We start from the raw sequence: 20,115 nt of genomic DNA, 5'->3' as shown, positions 1-20,115 counted from the left end.
ACATAAATGTACTGTGTAACATGTGCTATTACTGTCATCTGATGAAGATTCTCAAAAGGTTGGTGAATTATTTTTCTTTTAATCCTGCTTTTGTGATTGTGCTATTTTGCATAGCCATGTGGCTACATATTGTATATTTCCCTAGTGGTGGTTTAACATAAATATGTGCTATGTTTTCGCTGTAAAACAATTTAAAATTCTGACATGCTGGGTAGATGAACAAGGTGTTTATCTTTCATTTAAGCTATTGGACTTGTTAATGTGTGGAGGTTAAATATTTTTAAGAATATTTTTGCTTTCTTGCTACTTGCTGTTTATTATCTATGCATAGTCACTTTACCCTTACCTACATGTACAAATTATGTCGACGAACCTGTACCCTTGCACATTGACTCGGTACCAGTGCCCCCTGTATATAGCCTCAATGTTATTTTATAGTGTTACTTTTTACAAAAAAAATGTACTTTATTTTTTTTTGTAATATTTCTTGGACTTCATTGTTGTTTAAGGGCTTGTGAGTCAGCATTTCACGGTAACCTGTTCACCTGTTGTATTCTGCGCATGTGACAACATTTGATTTGATTAGATTTTGATTTGAAAGGTGGCAGAGTTATAGCGGTGCTTGTCAGACCATGAGACATTCAGAAAATCTGTCTTCTCACAAAAATATCTGTAGCATCCGAACGGCATGGGTTACACACTAATATGACGCTTCTGTGGAAAGGTGAGTCTCACGAACATGGACATGTTGGTTGCTCTAAGATGCCTACAAGCCTCACAAGAGCCTCTGTTGTTCCATGTAGAGAATCTGTTATTCAATGCGTTTGTTTGGACTAATAGCAGTAAGGCCAAATTACATTTTCAAAATGTAATAAATAATTACAGTACTAGTCAAATGTTTGGACACACCTACTTATTCAAGTGTTTTTCCTTATTTTTACTATTTAAAGTGAGCCTCTGGGAGATTTTACACTGACAGGAGAATTATAATGTCTTTGGGTCATACCGCATTCCAGAGCATGAGTTAATGTTTCTGTTCTATAAGGTACCAGGGAGAGATGGCTCAGAGCCTGACCCTGGTTTCCAAACAACGAGAACAGTTTTTACAGCAGATACTGGCTGCTGTGAATTATAAGTACCTCTCATACACATTTTAACCTTGTGACCCATTCCATACATCTGTTGTTTGTCATGTAGACTGAAGGAGGTGTATCTTGGCTATAAAATGCCTTTATACCTTTGTCTCGGGGTTCTCAACGAATCATCTGAGGGTGATTCGTTGACCAGCAATCATTAACGTAGAGCAGTCAATCAATTCACTTTATATGTGTGTATTGTATTGACCTGCTCCCTTATTAATAAGTGAATAAAGATTTAGTTTAAGTATAACTCTGACTTGTGTGATAAATTTGTCCTTCCTTATTTGATAGTAAAGAAATTAACCACCACAAGCATTTATTTGGGCTGCAATTTCTGAGGCTGGTAACTCTAATGAACGGAGTTAACTCTGGGTCTTCCTTTCCTTTGGCGTTCCTCCTGAGAGAAAGTTTCATCATAGCGCTTGATGATTTTTGCGACTGCGCTTGAAGAAACTTTGATAGTTATTGACATTTTCCGGATTGACTAGCCTTCATGTCTTAAAGTAATGATGCACTGTCATTTCTCTTTGCTTATTTGAGCTGTTCTTGCGATAATATGGATTTGGTCTTTTACCAAATAGGGCTGTCTTCTGTATACTGCCCCAACCTTGTCACAACACATCTGATTGTCTCAAATGCATTAAGAAGGAAATACATTCCACAAATTAACTTTTAACAAGGCACACCTGTTGACCTTTCTGGGAAATGTGGGACACTAGCTTGGCCAAAATCCAGGGAAAATGCAGAGCGCCAAATTCAAATAAATTACTATAAAAATCAAACATTCGTTAAATCACATATGCAAGATATAAAATTAAAGCTACACTTGTGGTGAATCCAGCCAACATGTCAGATTTCAGAAAGCAAACGATGCTATTACCTGAGGATAGCACCCCCGAAAACAAAGAGAGAAACCATATTTCAACCTGCAGGCACGACACAAAACGCAGAAATAAAAATATATTTCATGCCTTACCTTTGATGAGCTTCTTTTGTTGGCACTCCAATATGTCCCATAAACATCCCAAATGGTCCTTTTGTTCGATTAATTCCGTCCATATGTATCCAAAATGTCCATTTATTTGGCGTGCCTGCAGGTTAATGTCCATTTATTTGTTTGATCCAGAAAAACACCGGTTCCAACTTGTTCAACGTGACTACAAAATATCTCAAAAGTTACCTGTAAACTTTGCCAAAACATTTCAAACTACTTTTGTAATACAACTTAGGTATTTTGTACGTAAATAAGCGATAACATTGAAGACGGGATGATCTGAAGCATGCTTTCTGGTCACGCGCTTCTATCTAACAGTACACCTCAAGTGACCCTTGTTCAAGATGGCCGTACTTCTTCATTACACAAAGGAATAACTTCAAACAATTTCTAAAGACTGTTGACATCCAGTGGAAGCGATAGGAACTGCAAGATGGTCCCTTAGAAATCTGGATTCCCAATGAAAAGAGAGCGGCCTCAAAAAAATCATCTGAATGGTTTGTCCTCGGTGTTTCGCCTGCTAAATAAATGATGTTATACTCACAGACATGATTCAAACAGTTTTATAAACTTCAGAGTGTTGTCTATCCAAATCTACTAATAATATGCATATCTTATCTTCTGGGGATGAGTAGCAGGTAGTTGAAGTTCATCCAGACGTGAAAATACTGCCCCTGTCACCAAGAAGTTAATTGAAATGCAGTCTACCAAATGAAGCTGGTTGAAAGGATGCCAAGAGTGCAAAGCTGTCATCAAGGCAAAGGGTGGCTACTTTGAAGAATCTCAAACATAACATATATGATGTGTATAGCACTTTTTAGGTTACTACATGATTCCATATGTATTATTTCATAGTTTATGTCTTCACTATTATTATACAATCTAGAAAATAGTAAAAAAAAAAAAATTGACTGGTACTGCATATTTGTTAGATACTTCAAGGGATCATAAAATATAAAATCAAATAGCTCACTGATCCTTGATAGGATGTTCTTAAAACAATTCCATACAACTTAGTCGAGAATAACAATAACAGAGGAGGTTAGAATATTTTGGGGGCTATTTATGCCTCTGCAGCTTCTCACTCATCAATATTCACGATTCATTCAGGATTTTCCATAATCATGGTAGCTTTCACAATAGTGTAGAAGTGTTTAGAAACATATTGTATTCTTATTCACAATAAAAGTGACACAATACATGATTTACCATTCATTTCTATTGGGCGCAAAATGATCTGAAACACAACCATAACAAACTGTTATGACTTCTTTGAATGGTGAGTGGAGGAGTCAAGCGCAGAGATAGTTAATAGTAGGTAATATAGGTAATATAGATAGATAGATATAGATAGATATAGATAGATAGATATAGATAGATAAAGATAGATAGATATAGATAGATATATATAGATAGATATAGATAGATAGATATAGATAGATAGATATAGATAGATATATATAGATAGATATAGATAGATAGATATAGATAGGTAATTCCGTACGTGGATAATTTATTCCAAAGACGGCGGAGACACGGACATGCAAAACACAAAAAAGCACGAAACAACCCGTCCAAAATAAACAGGACTAAAACTGTCCGGAAAAATAGAGATCACACTAATCAACCAACACCAATAAACAGAGAACAAGCCCGCACAATACCCAGCGGGCCTAGGGCCCTTAAATAGCCTACGAACAAAACTAACTCAAAACAGGTGTAACCAATTAGACCCAACTAACAGAAACAAAAGGAAAGGGAATGGATGGCAGCTAATAGGCCGGCGACAACAACCGCCGCCCGAACAGAAAGAGGCACCATCTTCGGCGGGATTCGTGACACAAACAGCAAATGCATCCAACAAATTTATAGTCACAAGCTTGATATCGTCATTGAGGGCTATGAATATGGGACCAAATAATTAACTTTTTACTACTTTAATACACATATAAGCTAATTTGTCCCAATACATTTGGTCCCCTAAAATGGTGGGACTATGAACAAAATGTGGTGTAATTTCTAAATGGTTCACCCGATATGGATGAATATACCCTCTACAATTTAACCTCTTAGTCATTGTATCATTTCAAATCCACAGTGCTGGAGTACAGAGCCAAAACAATACAAAACGTGTCACTGTCCCAATACTTTGTGAGCTCACTGTATTATAAGGACATTTTCTGAAATTGCAATGCACATTTTTTTCTCCCCTTTTAAAGAAACGCTGCTAACATTTTAGTAACGAGAAGTGTATTCCCTTGTTTTCTTTACTAGTAAAACATTGTAATTTGTTACAGATAAGGACAGTCTTCAAGTATTCCAGAAAAAGTATACATGAGTTCGAATAGTTTCACTTCATGAAAGGTGACATGTGTCAAATAAGTTACTCGACCAGATGTTTTACTAACGCATATTTGGATTCACCAAAGTCAAGGTGTTATCAACCATTGAAATAAATTACGATTTTTGGGGGTAGTATCCTGAACTGCAATCGGTGTGCATAACTCCTAGTTTTTATGGATAGCTCCCATTGACATCAATCAACCATTGAAGGAAAGTTAATTTGGAGCAGAGAACAAAGTTACTTCCAGGGATAGAGCAATCCATCCTTATGTGCTGTACACTTTGCCAAAAACTCTTTAAAGAATGGAAAGATGGGTAAGATTAGGAATTAGTATTTATTTCCCCGGATTTACATTAAATACCCCCTTGAGCAGTTTTATTTCTCAAATGGATTACAAGTGACTATTTCATATTTGCATAGTTTCTGTGTATCCGGCAGCATTTTTTTTAATACTTAGAAAATATAGTGCTTTTGAATAATAATATCATTTTTCAATTCAAGGATATCTCCCCAAAGCCTCTTTTCCTTATGTATGAATGAATTTACTCAATGCGAAAGTCACTAAACAACATTTCTTAAGTGTCTCAGTTTAAATGTGTCAATAGAACAATACCTTGTCACATTGCTGGAACTCCCAAACGGGCTCGGGAGAGGCAAAAGGTCGAGTCATGCGTCCTCTGAAACATGACCCGCCAAACCGCGCTTCTTCACACCCACTCGCTTAACCCGGAAGCCATCTGCACCAATTTGTCGGTGATAATCCAAGTTAAGCCCCCCCGGCCAAACCCTCCCCTAACACGGACGACGCTGGGCCAATTGTGCACCGCCCTATGGGACTCCAGGTCACGGTCGTTAATGACACAGTCTGGGATTCAACCCCAGGCTGTAGTGACACCGCAACACTGATGCAGTGCCTTAGACCGCTGTGCCGCTCGGGAGGCAGCAAATTACTTTTTTGCTGAATGTCATTCATGTTGGCATGTACACAAAAACATGCACGCACGTGCGCACACACACACTCTTGTGTAAATCGATGTTGAACAGATCCCAGCTGCTTTTCCCTGAGAGTGTGAGATGGCTGATGAGCAACATCTTGCGGCTACTTGCCTGCTCTCCTCAGCACAGACATAACTCCAAACACATGACTATGGATGAGACAAGTCCACTCAGAGGAGGGTATACCAGCCCTCCAGCGCTGGAGTACAAAGACTGCATTCTCTCTCATTTTCTCTCTGCCTCTCTTTCTCGCTTGCTCACTCTCTCCTTTTCTCTACTCTCTCACTCAACCCCCTCTCATTCTTCTTCCAATTTATTTATCCTCACTCTATCCCCCTCTCACCCATCCTCCTCGACTTCCTACCTGTCTGTCATTCCCAGGGGGAGCCAGTCAGCTAAATGAAAGCATATCAAAGCCAACAGCTCTGTCAGGAGGTATAGGAGCGATACATCCACCAAGGACACTATAATTGGGACTAATTGTCTTCTTCCAAAGGCCACTAAATTGTGCAGCTCACTAATCTTCATTATACCGAGCACAGGTGCTAAGTGATCAACACATAAGACATGAGGTGTCTAAATGAAGTGAGTGATGTTATGTACAGTGTCCATATTAGGCCTACCTGGTTCCGGTTCTGATTTAAATTCGTCAAATCAGAAAGGTTCCAGTGCATCCAACAACATGGACTGAAACCAAGTGAAATGGCTCTCATCAACTGCAATTGTACCGAGAGGAAGTAGCCCAAACAATGCAGCCCAGACAATCTTTTTCGGGGGCCTTTTTGTATTGGAACAGTACATGCTAGATAATATTTAATCAAAGCAATTTATTTATAAAGCCCTTTTTACATCAGCAGATGTCACAAAGTAATATACAGAAACACAGCCTAAAACCCCAAACAGCAAGCAATGCAGATGTAGAAGCGCGGTGGATAGGAAAAACTCCCTAGAAAGGCAGGAACCTATGAAGAAACCTAGAGACGAACCAGGCTCTGAGGGGTGGCCAGTCCTCTTCTAGCAGTGCCGGGTGGAGATAAGAAAGGTTTCTTATGCCATTCACCGCATGCCAGGTTTGCCCTAATGCTTTTGTTGTGACAGAGAACTTTGAAGCCCAAATGCATGGATCAATGGCACTCACACTGAACCCAATTTTATTTTTTCAGTAACAAAGAACAACCCAGGGCCGTAACTACATACGAGGACATCGACGTCCAGACCTCAGTCTATGCTATATATTTGTACACAATAATGAAAACCAATTACGAGTCAACATCTAAATATTGCTCCCAATGTTGATCAAAGCTCAGAAGGCTTATATCCTTAATCTGACTGAAATCTATTTTCACCTGCCTCTTTACGAACGAGTGGAATCAAGAACCGTGAGATTGTTCGTTATGTTCGCATGCGTTCCCCGGAGTTGGCTCCCGGATATGCCCTTTCACCACTTTCTCAAATGGCTAACTTGTGGGCCTGAGAAGTGAAACAAACTACCCCATCTCGCAGTCGGCTCAATTTGGCAACTGGAGACGCTGCTGATAGTGTCTTTGCAAGATGCCGGGCAAAATTAAGGCCATTTTGATAAAAATGCAAACATTACAGTTCAAAAAATGTAATACCTATTAATTTATATTGGTGGTTGTTCATCTTATCTCGATCTCCCACTGGAGTTTATAGTTTACCCACTACCCACCTTTACTGATATTAATAGAGAATCCTAATTCATATTCTAATAAATCATGAAAATGTGATAATACAATCATCTGTGTGCTCCATGAATGTCTGTTTGTGCAGAGCTTGATTAGTAATGTCTAGGAATACAAGTGTGAACCCTATGTAATTTGAGAAAAGAGATCTATTTAAAGAGTTGATGATTTTATGCAATTCATTACATTGCTCTGGTTTTTTGACACCACACTCCAAAAAGGAAGTTCTGCAGGCTCTAGTTTTGTCTAATCTTGATTATTGTCCAGTTGTTTGGTCAAGTGCTGCAACCAAATCCTAGTTAAGCTGCAGCTGGCCCAGATCAGAGCTGCACGTCTTGCTCTTCATTGTAATCAGAGGGCTGATATAAACACTATGCTGCCAGTCTCTCTGGAGAGGTGAGAAGAGACTGACTGCATCACTTCTTCTCATTGTGTTGAAAATCCCAAATGGTTTGCATAGTCAACTTACACACAGCTCTGACACACACGCTTACCCCACCAGACATGCCACCAGGGGTCTTTTCACAGTCCCCAAATCTAGAACAAATTCAAGAAAGCGTACAGTATTATATAGAGCCATTGTTGCATGGAACTCAGTTCCATCTCATATTCTTCAAATAAACAGCAAACCTGGTCGAAAAAACATGTAAAGCAACACCTCGCGGCACAACGCCTCTCCCCTATTTGACCTAGATAGTTTGTGTGTATGCAGTGATATGTAGACTACGTGTGCCTTTAAAAAAATGCACTTGAGCTGTTCTTGTTTATTAATGTTCTTTATTATGTCATGTTTCATGTTTTGTGTGAACCCCAGGAAGAGGAGCTGCTGCTTTTGCAACAGCTAATGGGGATCCCCTAATAAAATGCAAAATATCAAACTGACTTAACAGTTGCTGTTGCTATGTATCAGTATGAATTGTTTATCATATTTCCCCCCGTTCAAAGGTATAACATTACAATTGTAGAGCTAAGGCTATGTGTTTGTAGATTGACTGAGGTAAGTGAACCTACATCAGCCAAGGCAATAATGTCTGGGTAATTTTTGCTTGTTTTTGCTGTTCTTCAATTAGCATTTCTATGTTTATTTTATTCTATAGAAATGCAGTAATTTAGCCCCTTCCAGACCAAAAAAACCCCAATCCCTGCTTACATCCTCAGAACCACCTCCGAGAGCTTAGAAGAAATCAAATTAAAATATTAAAGAGATTAACAGTAGCCAGGGTGGTCTATTGTATCCTGGCTTTAATCGCAACCAATAAAATGGAGAGGCAACCTTATAATGTACATATTGACAAGTATTAAGTCAAATAAAGCTAGTCAGATCATCAATGACTGAAAATGTTTCTTAGCCCGCTTTTTTCCCATTTTCGCCTAAATGACATGCCCAAATCTAACTGCCTGTAGCTCAGGCCCTGAAGCAAGCATATGCATATTTTTGGTACCATTTGAAAGGAAACACTTTGACATTTGTGGAAATGTGAATTGAATGTAGGAGAATATAACACAATAGATCTGTTAGAAGAAAATACAAAATAAAAACCAACCAGTCTTTTCCTACTACCAACTTTGAAATGCAAGAGAAAGGTCACAATTCTAGCCATCACTTTTGTTGTAATTCAGATAGTGTCCTTCTAGATGGCAGCAGTGCATGTGCAAAGTTTCAGATGGATAACTTGAAGTATGAGCGAACTACAATACTTTTAGTGTGAAGTCCCCAGGTATATTTGAGCAAACTGTGAAGGAGACATTCGCAATCATATAACATTTTTCTGCAAGAATATCGTCAAATCTGTATACTTGGACATTGTTTTAGCTTTCCAAGAATTAGTAGCCATATTATAAGTTCAACATTAGCAAAACAACCAGTTTTCATAAGTTTGAATACCCTTATATTTTTTGTCCAAAATGAAAAGGCATGCTGTCATACAAGGTTAGTAGCTACATTTTACGACAGGAACATGGTTTCCGGATACTCCCGTAAAGCCCAACTCATTGGCTATCTAACATATTTCACCTCCAGAGGTGAATTTATCAAACCTATAGCGGTGAAAAAAATGTTTTGTTGTTAGGAGCTCTCCTCAAACAATAGCATGGCATTTTTCCTCAGTAGTAGCTACAGTAATTTGGACAGTGCAGTTATATTAACAAGAATTTAAGCTTTCAGCCGATACAAGACACTTATGTCCCGGCATTTGTTGTTTCTCTACAATCTGCAATCTTGACAAAACGCGCCGCATGATTTACAACAGTCCTGTGACGGGACGCCAATCCTTAAAAAGTTGGCCCCAGAGCTTACACTATTTACATTTACATTTTAGCAGACGTTCTTATCAAGAGTGACATACAGGAGCAATTAGAGTTAAGTGCCTTGCTCACGGGCACATTGACAGATTTTTCACCTAGGGTATTCTTAACCGCTAGGCTACCCGCCCTCCATAACTATTCCTAAGACTATTCAGAGTTGTCTACGGACTAAAACACATAGCGTTTCTGCAGTTTGTTGTGCAATTTGAAGGGACAATAAAAACACATTGCCAACTGGTGAACATTACTTCACCCTCATATAGTCCTGGGCAACGGAGACATGATGTTGCTAGGCCAGCTCTCCCCTCAGTATCAGAATAACTTAATTTAGAGAGAGAGAGAGAAGCCTTGCAGGGATGCCAGAGCGGAGGAGGGCTGCTATCAGGAGTACCAGGTTCCACCTCACCAGACTGGCTCTCATTACACAGCTAGCCCACGCAGAGAATGGGTTTCAATTAGCATGTCAGTCAGGCAGAGAGGCCCGCGACTGGGCCACCATGGGGACCTGGCACTCCCAACACCACAGGCAAACAAACTCCCAGCATTAATAAAAGGTAGAAAACACAGACGGCAGAAAGGTCGAGCCACTGTGAGGGAAATTGGAAAGTGGCCGAGCTACCTCTGCTACGACGGCACAGCGTGCACTTGAGTGATGGGCAATAGTATACACCACCTCTCAACAGCTGTGCCGCTGCTTTCGACCGTGGGTCCTCAGGCCAGTTATTCGACTGGTTTTAATGAAGGGGGAAAAGGTGAGATGAGTGTTAACATTTGGAAGTTTGGCTCCAGGGGAGTGACTGTCTCTTCCCTGTGGTGGGTGGATGTGATACTTGTATAATGGTGGGAAGTGTCACAACAAACTCTCACATTGTCCAAATTGTAACAGCCTGATAAATGCTCACATACTCTGAATAATAATAATAATGAGTAATTATTGGATGGATTTCCAAATGACCAAGATTTACATGAAAGAGCGAGTGGTTAAGGTTTGGGTTTGGTTAGATTTAGGCAAAGGCTTAGAAAACCTGTATTAACACTTGTGGATTATGGGTCCTGCATGTTATGTCCCCAGCCTACAAGCGATGAGAGGGATGATGTTTGTATTAACACGCTGGTGAGAGATGCTGACTCCACAATGGGTCTGCTCTTGAGGTCATTGTGGAATGGAGGAGGGTGCAGAAAATGAAGGCCATAATTAGACTTTCTGTCTCTTGCATATTGTGTTCATGTAACAGCAAAGCACTGTCAGTGGTCAATTTATTTGACCAAGGTGCTCCACTGAGCCATTTGGTACTTTATACCAGCAGAGTGGCATTTTAATGTATTAAGAAGACCATTACTCTCAGCTTACATTGTTCTTTGACCCCGTGTATGATGCTTTTTTATTTGTGTAGAGATTTGGGAAATGTATCGTGGCACTGTTGCACATAAGCAGTTTTTGGCTTGAATTGTTTGTTGTTATATCTTCTCTGTATGCGTTACAATGACTGTGCTCAGATGATACAGAAAAATCGTCTTACTTCAGGAAGGTAACAACAAAGGAAGATAACTGTACTGTACTCTGATTTCAATGCAATATTTATTTTCTTTGTTTCCACAAAGTAGATATTCAAAGGAACAAAAGCTGGAGTGTTCTTCGACAACAGATATATGGTCAAGGACAATTGTCGGGGCCCAAACTTGTTCACCATACATTATAGTTTGCTTGCTTAAGGAAGGTAAGAATAAGGTATCTACTCGTGACTGAGTCTCAAAGTAGCAAACATAAAAGTGAGAGGTCATGATGGATCACGAGAAAGATGAGTAGGAAAATATATACAGTGCCTTCAGAAAGTACTCAGACCCCTTGACTTTTTCCATATTTTGTTGCGTTATAGCCTTATTCTAAAATGGATTAAATAAATACAAATCCTTAGAAATCTACACACAATACCCCATAATGACAAAGCAAACAAAGTTTAATTTTAGCAAATGTATATTTAAAAAAAACCTTATTTACATAAGTATTCAGACCCTTTGCAATGAGGCACAAAATTGAGCTGAAGTGCATCCAGTTTCCATTGATCATCCTTGAGATGTTTCTACAACTTGATTGGAGTCCATCTGTGGTAAATTCAATTGATTGGACATGATTTGGAAATGCACACATCTGTCTATATAGCCATGAGGTCGAAGAAATTGTCCATAGAGATCTGAGACAGGATTGTGTCGAGGCACAGATCTGGGGAAAGGTACCAAACCTTTTCTGCAGCATTGAAAGTCCCCAAGAACACAGCGCAGCAGCGGTCCCCATCCAACCGGACAGACCTTGAGAGGATCTGCAGAGAAGAATGGGAGAAACTCCCCAAATACAGGTGTGCCAGGCTTGTAGCATCATACCCAATAACACTTGAGGCTGGAATCGCTGCCAAAGGTGCTTCAACAAAGTGCTGAGTAAGTGGTCTGAAAACCTATGTAAAATGTGACTTTTTTAAAATTATACATCTGCAAAAGTTTCTATAAACCTTTGCTTTGTCATGATGGGGTATTGTGTGTAGATTGATGAGTGGGGAAAAAAAACAATTTAATCAATTTTAGAATAAGGCTGTAACATAACAAAATGTGGAAAAAGTCAAGGGGTCTGAATACTTTCCGAAGTCACTATATCACTATATATGTCAAATCCTATTGCGTGTAATGTACTGCAATGCTTACTCCTTCACATTGCTGAATGTGGTGTTGTGGGCATGAATTAGAACATAATAATCTTTCGGGTTCTTGTCTTGAAACATTAAGTCCAGGCACCATAGGCTTAAATTACATTCTAAACACTATTGGGTTCTTCTCTTGAAACATTAAGTCCAGGCACCATAGGCTTAAATTACATTCTAAACACTATTGGGTTCTTCTCTTGAAACATTAAGTCCAGGCACCATAGGCTTAAATTACATTCTTGCGTGTTCTGGGTATTTTTGTGTAAAGTGTGAATACTATAAATGGACATACAGTATATCTATCATTTCATAGCTCACTAACACTGAATCACACGTCAAGTAAAAGCCCATTTCATAAATAATCTTACAAACTGGACTATATGTAGTAACTTATACTGAACAAAAATATAAAACATAACATGTAAAGTGTTGGTCTCATGTTTCATGAGCTGAAATAAAAGATCCCAGAAATTTTCCATATGCACAAAAGGCTTATTTCTCACAGATTTTGTGCACAAATTTGTTTTGCATCCCTGTTAGTGAGCATTTCTTCTTTGCCAAGATAATCCATCCACCTGACAGGTGTGGGACATCAAGAAGCTCATTAAACAGTATGATAATTTCACAGGTGCACTTTGTGCTAGGGATAACTGGCAGTCCGACGGACTAATCTCGGTTTGGCGGATGCCAGGAGAACGCTACCTGCCCGAATGCATAATGCCAGCAGTAAGGTTTGGTGGAATAATGGTCTGGAGGCTGTTTATCATGGTTTGGGCTAGGCCCTTTAGTTCAATTGAAGGGAAATCTTAACGCTACAGCATACAGTGACATTCTAGACGATTCTGTGCTTCCAACTTCGTGGCAACAATTTGGGGAAGGCCCTTTCCGGTTTCAGCATGACAATTGAACTGATTGCAGAAAGAATTAGTGTCACGCCCTGACCTTAGAGCTTTTTATGTCTCATTTTTGGTTTGGTCAGGGAGTGATTTGGCTGGGCATTATATGTTCTTTTTTTCTATGCTTTTGTATTTCTTTGTTTTGGCCGGGTATGGTTCTCAATCAGGGACAGCTGTCTATCGTCGTCTCTGATTGGGAACCATACTTAGGTAGCTTTTTCCCACATGGTTTTTGTGGGTAGTTATTTTCTGTTTAGTGTTTTGCACCTTACAGGACTGTTTCGGTTATTCTCTTTGTTATTTTTGCTTAGTGTTCAGTGGAAATAAAAAGTCATGAACACTTACCACGCTGTGCTTTGGTCCGATTCCTCTTCAGGCGACGAAAACCGTGACAATTAGACAGTTCTCAAACGTAACAGGTGCAGATGATCTCCTGATATACCTGACCAATATTGAAAACTCAATGCCTCCTTTGCTAAAAATATTTTCAGAATACTCAGAAATCATGGGAAAAAAATGAAATAATGGCAATAGGAAAAATAAAAAATAACACAAAATCTACAGCAATATTTCACAAAAAAATGAAATACGTAAATCTGAGGGTGGTTTTAACATTCAAGACTTGGAATTGTATCAACTCTTTAACCAAGGATTTTACTTCTGACATATAGATAAATGCTCATCCCCAGAATATTTTTACATGTCTATTTTCAAAGGAAAAAGCTAAGAACATGAACAACTTCATAGTTTAGAACACTATAACAATATGGAAGCAAATTAAACATGTTCTACAAGAACCAATATCAATCCCTAAAAACACAACCTTATAGAACAACCCTTGGATAGCTTTCCAGAATTCACCGTTAAATTAGTCCACATGGAAAACTAAAGTCATAGAAACTGTAAATGACTTGGTAAAAGGGAAGTACTTTTAATTAAATTACAGCTTTAAAAAGCAATTTTGGATTGACTAATGTTGATATTTTCAAATACATGCAATTTAAAAGTTTATTTCCCCCAAATTTTGGACATCAGATCAATCTTTAGGGAATCCTATTTGAGTCAGAAAAGGTTATTCATATGATTGGTAAACTATACAAAACCTTGCAGAGATCCTATCCAACTGACAATCTATAAACTATTGGATCCAAATCTTAAAAATAACTGATATTGGCACAAGATGGAGTGAATGTTGTAACATAACTAATGAGATTACAGTTAATGAATTTTTGCTTAATCCAGTATAAATTAACGTATAGAATGTATTATACAATAGCCATGTCTGCAGTGTAAAATTAATAATGATTCAATAATCCATGCTTTCTGGGAATGTTTTATAAAGTCCAAAGGTTATAGGCAATGTTAGAAAAGTTATGTAAATATACTTTTAATCCATCTGTCTGCATTTTGAAGACATGTAGTATGAGGGTCAGTGAGATACCCAATGGGTTGGACAATACTTTTCTTGTCAATCATCTTAAAAAAACGTATACTGGAAATCAACCAATCCTACATTGTTAAAGCAATTGAAGTGTCAAATATAGACTTCCGAACTTGATTCGCAATGTTATATTTTATTTTGTTGTAACTTGAGCGATATTTCTCCCTCCATTTTACAGGTAAGTTCCAAAATAAAGGAAACACTTGAGTAAATGAGGGATACAAAGTATATTGAAAGCACTTCCGGCATGGCGGCCTTAAGCTAGGTCGTTACCATGCTTCCACTTACAGTGGTTCCGCCTTTAAAAGTTGCGAGCTTGCACTGCGGGACTTAGAGGTACCCAGCGTCATGACTTCATTGCTCCAGACAACCACAAGAGGGAGTTAGAGCACTCATTAGGCATTTGGGTCCCAAGGTTTATATATGACCAATCATATTGAGTAGTTCCAATGACAAATTTGACGTGAGCCACCCATCCCTGTGTGAAGATGGCTGACAAACATTACTATGGAACCAAATGTAAGTAGTTATAACGTCATAACGAGTCAAGCAAAAAATGAATTTGTAATTTGTGTTGTTTAATGTTTTAGGGACTCCTGAGAACCGGCAAACCAGGCTGTCGTCTTGTGAAACAGTGGATGTAAAGAATCTAGCTAAAGCATTTACTGCAAATTGAATGTACAATTGTGTAAGCTTGCCTTGCAATGCAGCTGAAGTAACATAGCTAACTATTTACTTGCTTATTGTGTAGAGGAGGATAAAAATAAAACTGTATGCCTGTAGATGTCTAGTTAGCTACAGTAGCCGATCTGTGTATGAACCCTAAAAGTTTAGATTCTGAACTAATATTCATACCAATCTATGAACCTCAGCTATCATAGTTGTTGTGTCAACTTCAAGTCTGAATGGCATTAATCAAGCCTATGGATAGAGTAGAATACAATAACTTTATTGTGCCAAGGATGTAAGTCCTATATACATGTACTGTAGTTATTACCGCGCATGAGATTCCCACATTGTAGCCTGTACATTGAATACGCTGGGAGTCAGGAAGCAGGTGCAGAAAGTGAGTTTAATGAAAAGAATAAGGCAAATAAACAAAACAGGAGAAGCGTACTGAATGTGAGTAAAACCAATATTGCCTTATGACTGAGGCTATTGAGGGCTAAATATAGGGAGAATAATCAAGCTGAGGATGATGTCCAGGTCTGCGTAACGATGGGGAGCAGTTGTGCGTAATTATGGTTGCCAGGATTGTTGGTTAGTAGACCGGTGATGACATGCGTTGTAGCGGGGGAGTGGGAGTAGGTGTGACAGCACACGACAATGACACACGGATACAGCAACAGGATGAGGACAACCCCGAGGGCAAGGCGATCCTCTGGCCGTACCCCTCCCACTCATCAGGTACTGGAGCCGACCGCCATGATGTCGGGAGTCCAGGAGAGACCTGAAGGCATAAGCGGGGTCCCATCGATGTCCAGGGAGAGGTGGAGGTTTGTCGTGGGGGACGGCATCAGCCAGGGGACCAGGAACCCCTGGCCTGAGGAGGCAAACATGAAAACAGGGTAAGATCCGGTAGTTGTTGGGGAGTTGTAATCAGTATGCAACCTTGTTGACCCTCTGGAGGACCTTGAAGGGCCCCATAAACCGGGACTCAGAGTCCGGCAGGGCAGGCAAAGTGGGAGGTTCCTGGTGGAGAGCCTCACGTGGGAAGCATTCCAAACCTCCTCTGAGCACGTGAACCACTCGTCCACCGCTCGGGCTCCATGCGGCCAGGGCCGGCTGATATCCCAGGACGCAGTTGAAGGGAATCAGCCCAGTGGAGGTGTGAAGAAGTGAGTTCTGGGCGTACTCTGCCCAGGGAAAAAAACTGGGCCCACTCCCCCTACCGGTCCTGGCAGTGACAGAACCTCCCCAGCTCCTGGTTGATCATCTACACCTGCCCATTGGACTGAGGCTGGTACCTGGAGGCCGCTGAGGCACGGAAAGGGGAATGAGTTTCCCTGCTGGAGCGTGCCAGGGAGATTTGGCTTGGGAACATACGGAGCAGGAAATTACATAGAGGGCGACATCATGAGCCAAGGTGGGCCACCAGTACTTTGCGGAGATGGATTGAATAGTGCAGGTGATACCTGGGTGTCCAGCAGCAGGTCAACAGCCAATTCTTTACCCACATGGGGATGTAAGTGCTCTCCGGAGGTAGGTAGCAGGTGCAGGTTCCCTCTCCAGAGCCTGGCAGATGTACATGTCTACATCCCAAAGCACGGGGCAATGATTCAGGAGGATGTAATGATAGACGCACTCAGGACAGGAACATCTCCTAAATCGTGGAGACTGGACAGGGCATCGGCTTTGAAATTCTTTGAACCTGGGTGATATGAAGAAAAAGACCCACCCTGCTTGACGTGGGTTCCGCCACCTCGTTGTCCGTATGTACTACAGGTTACAATGGTTGGTAAGGATGAGAAATGGGTCCTTGGCACCCTTCAGCCAGTGTCTCCACTCCTCTAATGTCAACTTCACAGCCAGGAGCTCCCAGTCACCAACTTCATAGTTCCTCTCTGCAGTAGACCATTTATTTGAGTAGTATGCACATGGATATAAGTTCTTTGGTTACCTTAGATCTGGGTGTTTCAGCAACGGGGTGGAGATGAACCCTGCAGAGGGTGCAACGGGAGAGGGTAGCAGTTCTTTGTGGTGATGGAATTGAGGCTACCGAGGGCGAAATAAAGGGAGAGTATTCAAGGTGATGATGAGGTCCAGGTATGCGTAACGATGGGGAGCAGGAGTGCGAATGATAGTTGCCATGAGTGGTGGTTAGTACACAGGCGACGCTGCGCATAGGAGTGGGGGTCAGCGTGAAAGGTGTTGTGTTCCATTGTCTTATCGTTGTTCAGCACCGCTCTTCCTTTCTGGAGTACAATAGTACAATGTGCAGGCGCAAAGAGGGAGGGAATTCCTGTCTCACTTTTTTCATGGTGCCGGACAGATTTGTTTTCTTTGCAAGCAACTTGTTCGCCAATGACAGTGAGCTGAAGGAAATGTCCATGGTGACATTTCTCCTCTTGCCAAGGTAAGGTTCCACAAGCCTTATCACCACATTTTCTGACACTAGCTCACCTGCTGCCAAATGTGGATATTTTTCCCAGACATTGGCAGTTCAGCATGTACAATTACACAGGTTCTCACTGTGTAGCCTACTGTAAGTAGGCCAGAGTAGACTGATAACATACCATTTTTAGATTATAATCAGAACAGATCAGTTCAATAAAATGGTCCGCCTTGTTCTTCCTTCACAACTGGTGATTATATAATTAAGGTCAGAGGGGGTGTGGTATATGGCCAATATACCTTGGATAAGGGCTGTTCTTATGAAAGTCAAATTTTATTGGTCATATACACATGGTTATCAGATGTTACTAGGAGTGTAGTGAAATGCTTGTGCGAGTGTAGCGAAGTACTTGTGCACGCAGGCTGTGGTATTTGGCCGTATACCACAAACCTTCGAGGTGCCTTTTTGCTATTATAAATTGGTTACCAACATAATTAGAGCAGTAAAAATACACGTTTTGTCATACCCATGGTATACTGTCTGATATATATATAATATTGGCTCGAACCACCCAGTTTATAATTATTCATCGTTTGCTTCCCCTCGCTCATCGCCTCACCAATTCACCCCTTTCTCTCCATCAAACTTTACTTAATTTATTTAATCTGTTGTTATAGTATGTGTGAAATTAGTTTTGGTATAATTTATGTAAAGTTTTGAGGCAATTATGCGGGTGATTATCAGCTGGGTACTGCACTTTCAACTGTCGGGAGAAGGAGGGGGAACGGGGGAAAACCATTCAAAAAATGACATGCCCTCCTAAAACTTGTTATTACTCCAGTTCTGTTTGCAATATTAAGATTCTAACACTGACAGTGTGTTATATAGACGGAGGGGGCATGAGTAATATATATTTTTAAATTCATGAGCAGTCAAAATGACTGCTTAAGCGCTTCTAGTGTTAAAATAAATTGCGAAGAATGTGAGGTTAGGGTTAGAGACTTCCCTAGCGGGTCACGAACCCAGCCCACCAGCACCAATGACGACCACCCTAACCACTGTCAAATGAAGGGATATCTCTAGGGGATGTGCTTATTGGGCCAGTATATTTCGGCCAAAACCCTAAATCCTTAGCCCCCCTCCCTAGAGTGCAAACACCCGAAGATCATCAAAGGTAAGTGATTCATTTTATTGCTTTTCTGACCTTCGTGACCAATCTACTTGGCTGCTTGCTGTTTGTAATGTTTTGTCTGCTGAGAGAGATGTCCTTAAATATACGCTTGGTATGCTTTCGCCGAAAAGCTTTTTTAAAATCTGACACGCCAGGTGGATTAAAGGTATCCCAGACATAAGCAGCAGATGGTCTCACAAATTCAAGAATGCCATTTGAGGAGTTTGCTGCTACTACCTTTCAACGAGAGCTGAAGGCCTCAAAGTAGAGGGGGACAGTGTCTCGCCCTGGTCGTAGTATATTATGTTTGTCTTTATTTATTTGGTCAGGCCGGGGTGTGACATGGGTTTATTGTGGTGTGTTTTGTCTTGGGGTGTTGTTAGGTGTGTGGCTTAGTGGGGGTATCTAGCATAGTCTATGGCTGTCTGGAGTGGTTCTCAATCAGAGGCAGGTGTTTATCGTTGTCTCTGATTGGAAACCATATTTAGGCAGCCATATTCTTTGAGTATTTCGTGGGTGATTGTTCCTGTCTCTGTGTTTACCAGATAACCTATACAGCCTTTCACGTTCGTTCTTTGTTTTGTTCGTTATTTCGTGTCTAGTTCATTTATTAAAGAACATGAATAACCACCACGCTGCATTTTGGTCCGCTTCTCCTTCGACAGACGAGAACCGTTACAGACAGTGAGGAAGGAAAAAACTGAGGAAAGAACAAAGAGAATTCTCAGAGAAGCTCCGGCCGTCTGTGCAGGTTCTGCCACCAGCCGCTGAAGTATGGCCCCAACAGTCCTCACATCCACACTGGCTTAACTGGAGTGGCAGGAAAATATATCTACTGCCCTACCAAAGAGTTTTCCCTGATGTTCCATCAGTTCGCCTTTTATTTCGACATAAATATAACGTGAATATGTACTAAATTTGGAAAAAAATTGCTATACTTAGTGTGGAAAAGTTTGTTGTCCTGTTCTCAGTGTATATATTATTGTTCATTGTTATTTTGTGCAAATGCTGTACAAAGACCTCCATTTTATTCTAGTTACTGTAAATATGCCCTAAATTATAAACAAATTGCTGTAGTTAGTGTTTGAAAAGTTTGTTGTTGACATGGTTGCATTTGATGTTGTAATGCATATCTTGTATGAATCTTGTATGAAGACAATATCAAGAAAACAGTCATTGCTTTACTTTGAGGTGGAAAACAATTTATTTGTACAAATAAAAAGCAATACATTAAACAGAGCTTGGCATATAACTGCCAAGGCAGAATATTGACTTCAGCTTTCGCTTTTATTGACCTACGCAGAAGATGATCAGAGTGAGTCCGCTCCTGTCCTCTACAATTATTTACCCTGAGAATCAATGACCAAACATTTTTATAG

Source organism: Oncorhynchus masou, chromosome 11 (assembly GCF_036934945.1).
Source record: "Oncorhynchus masou masou isolate Uvic2021 chromosome 11, UVic_Omas_1.1, whole genome shotgun sequence".
NCBI classification, from domain to species: Eukaryota; Metazoa; Chordata; class Actinopteri; order Salmoniformes; family Salmonidae; genus Oncorhynchus; species Oncorhynchus masou.
This window is presented reverse-complemented; position numbering follows the sequence as displayed.